This window comes from Poeciliopsis prolifica, unplaced genomic scaffold, assembly GCF_027474105.1.
Source record: "Poeciliopsis prolifica strain line A6 unplaced genomic scaffold, Auburn_PproV2 SCAFFOLD017, whole genome shotgun sequence".
Classification (NCBI taxonomy): domain Eukaryota; kingdom Metazoa; phylum Chordata; class Actinopteri; order Cyprinodontiformes; family Poeciliidae; genus Poeciliopsis; species Poeciliopsis prolifica.
In genome coordinates this window covers 3,971,956-3,975,512 of record NW_026562392.1, presented here as the reverse complement: position 1 = coordinate 3,975,512, position 3,557 = coordinate 3,971,956, and the positions used below count along the sequence as shown (strand labels likewise).

Genomic DNA, 3,557 nt, shown 5'->3' with positions numbered 1-3,557 from the left:
CTGCTCGTTGGCAGTCTGCCGGCGGGCGATCCGGACAGAGTTGTTGAGGGAGATGCGTGGGTGGAGTTTTCCTGGAGCTGACAGAGCGATGACGTTTTACTCTGTCGCTAACTACTGAAAAGGTAGATGAATAGTAATGATCAGCTGGAAGTCACAATATTCAATAGGCACACTGATACATTACAGTCATGCATTTTTTACCAAGTATGTGATCAAATTAGGCATTAACTATTGCAAGTGGAACTGATTCTGGTTCTTTGAAGTAAATATTGGTCTACAAGTCTACTTTTACATATCACTGCGTCATAAGCGAAGCGCCTCACAGATGTAGCAAGCAAAATCCAATATGAAAAACAACCAAACGTAATCAAACAGTAATATGTCATGATTTCACTTTCTTTTCTTTTCTTTTTTTTGTTTTTTTTGTTTTTGCTGTTTGACATTTAAGATGACAACCGATACAAAAATCGTATTTTTATACAGAAATGTAGAAGAACCACTAAGTGGTTATTTTCAGAGTACTTTTTATTCCGGCAAAATGAGCCTCATAGTAACTCGAGCTGTGATTGTCTGAAGTACAACCACGCCTATCCAACGCATCACCTCGCAGGCTGACAAAAGGTGCGCACCCATAGTGGCGAAAAAAATGAGAAAACAGAAGCGCAACATCCGGTTCTAAACGTCAAAACAGACGTCATGATGTGATCTAACTGAAAATAATTATAAACGTCTACATGTCAAGCCTACATGTCACTAGCCCCAAATTTTTTAATTGTGTCACAATTTTATAAACATTTGGGAACGTATTTTAAACTTAAGCTTAAAAAAAAAGAAGAAAAACGATCATTTCCCCCAGATTAGTAAGAAAAGTCAATTTGCTAAGAAATAAAAAAATGTTTTTATTTATTTATTATTATTATTATTATTATTATTATTATTATTATTATTATTATTATTATTATTATTATTATTATTATTATTGTTGTTGTTGTTGTTGTTATTATATTTGGCTTAAGTTAATCCACGTAATTAATTTTTATCTATCATTCTAAAGTCATAATTCCTGTTTATGAAGAATTGCTTTATTTTGAAAATCTCCACAAAATGACAAAAATGATATCGAACGGAATAAATGAACATTTAAGTTTTTATGATGCATTTGTTTATTAATCCCATCATGGGCCTGTTTATTTATTCGTCTGTTCTGAGCTGACAGACGTCACGGTTTTCCGGTACCGGCACAACCAGTTGAAGGAACCGGATGTAGTTCATGAACGTGTGCGGCGTCTTGACATCAGGAGCGGATAGGCGGAAGAGCAGGCGGACGGATCTGCAGTGCAGTCTGGGAGCTGTCAATCGTTTAGCTTCGTGCCTGCAGCGATGGCAGCTCTCCGTTCTTCGCCTCAGTTTATTTACAAACAGCGGGGTTGTACGGAGGCGGGCAGGAACATGTAGGATAGAGCCATTTATTTCCTGCGGACAGAATATTTCCTTCCAGGGACCTGGACTGGGTGAACTGGCTGTCATCGGAACGGGCCCAGCTTTTAAACAGTCTGTAGCTAAACGGCTAGCTGTGACACATTTCTGATGTCAGCCGTTTTCATTTATCGTTTAGGATACTTAGTTGAATGACAGTCCGGAAACGGTAAGGCTTTCTGTAAGACTATCTTTTCTTATCACGTTAACCTGCCCACGGAGAAATTAGCTCACCTAGCTCGTGACAAGCCAGGATGTTACAGTACTCCTGCTCTAATATAACATTCCTAACAAAAACCCTTAGAAACGGAAAATATATTCATGAAATGTAGTGGGTTTTCATTTTTTGTGCTCCACCAAAGTTGTTATTGTTGATAGTCTTCATGTTTGCGTCACACACAACCTGAAAGTTTCCACCTATTACAAGCTAATATTTGACCAGGTTTTATGTCATTGAATGTTTTTTCGTCTCCATTCTCGCGACTGTTATTCGTCCACGCGCGTGAGCCACTTCATCCCATCAACCTGTTAAACCAAGAAGCAGCCAATCAGGAGGCGGGCTTTCAGGTGGATGAGTCGTGTCCAGGAAACGGTGAAACTTGAACCAGCCATTAAAACTGACTGGAAGACCTGATCTGGTAGAAACCTCTAAGGATCCTCACATCAAGGCAGGAAGGTTTACAGCAGGGCACCACGGCCAGCTTATCAGTTTGCTGTAATATGTTGTAAATTATTTAGTCATAAAAAACAAGTTTCCCTGAGCACGTTCTGTAGATTTATTATAAATAAATTTCTTTAGTGATCATTACAAGATGGTCTCCTGTATAATTGCCACATCACCTGCTGCCAGGCAGACAGATCCTTGTACCTCTTGTGATGAAGCAACAGGATCAGCAAGTTGTGTTTTTAATATTGCCAAGCATTCTATTTCGATCATGACTGGACTGCAATGGAAAGGCGGCAACAATGAAACTGAGCCAGCTGATAAACCCACGTCATAAATTATTAAATCTTGACACATTGGGTCACTCTGTCATCCACTTCTAGCCTCTAAGAGCAGGAGTGTGAGGACACATTTGGCCCTGTTTAACGTGAATCAGACACTGAATCAGCTGCGTTTTATTCAAGACCTACCTATAATAACAGGAACAACTTTCAACACCATAAACGTCATGTCATGTCATAGTGTACTACATTAATAATAATGTAGTGTTACTGCAATGTGTACAAGTAAAATGTGTTAAAGTAATTAATAAACTGAATCACTGTGAGATTTGCTAGCCAATTAGACATTCCAATGTGAAAATATGACTTCCTTAAAATATATTAACAAAATATATATTATTTTTTTCAATAGTTAGATCTTTTTTTTGTCTTTTTTTATTTTTAAATGGGTGGGGAAAACAAACCTGACCTGAATCAGACTTGTTCCTGTAAACCGAAGTTCAAATGTTTTTAAATGATATTGAATCAGAATTATTGCAGAAGCTGCAAACTATGGAGAATGGCAGAGTGGGTCCAAGCACTATGTTGAATGGCACATTTCATCAAATATTAATGCTGGCTTGTATAAAATCTTGACTCCAGGTGGCTTAGAGAAATTCTAATAGAAAATCAAACTTGCTTAGCCAGTACTTGGTGCTCTAATTGATGATTGTTAATTACTGAAAGATTGGATTTTTCAGTAATTTCAAAAGTTATTGAAAAAAATGTTTCAATTACTGACTTGCAACAGTTTCCTTCTGTTTGACTTGCAATCTTCTACTGCTGAATAACCTCCAGCCTATTTTTATTTTACTTTTATATGTTCTAATACTTCGAAAAAAACGATCAGAATACGTAGATCAAAGAAAATCAAAAACTGGTTTTGCCAAACCCTAAAACCCACTCAGTGTATCTTTTGTTTTTGTTTTTAAAAATTACTCGTATTTAGTTTTAAATCTAGAAAAAGGTTTCACATTAATTTAAAAAAAAATAGTAACTTGAGAATAATCATTGGTGAACCACATATTTTAATTCATATGACGTGACTAGTAAGAAAAAAACTATAATAGTTGACTAAAACCAACAAAATAAAAACT

At 36.5% G+C, this 3,557-nt stretch overlaps 1 protein-coding gene across 4 annotated transcripts in view; it reads left to right on the top strand.

Moving 5' to 3' along the window:
- The window catches only part of dop1a (DOP1 leucine zipper like protein A), a 30,631-nt gene that overhangs the window by 807 nt on the left and 26,267 nt on the right, over positions 1-3,557 (top strand). For 3 of the 4 annotated variants that reach the window (XM_055041886.1, XM_055041887.1, XM_055041884.1), the window contains exon 1: positions 1,302-1,645. The exons of the other annotated variant lie outside the window; for it this stretch is intronic. The gene's annotated coding sequence lies outside the window, so the exon portion shown is untranslated. Of the gene's footprint in view, positions 1-1,301; positions 1,646-3,557 lie in introns of those variants that run through there. 4 annotated transcript variants of the gene reach the window in all.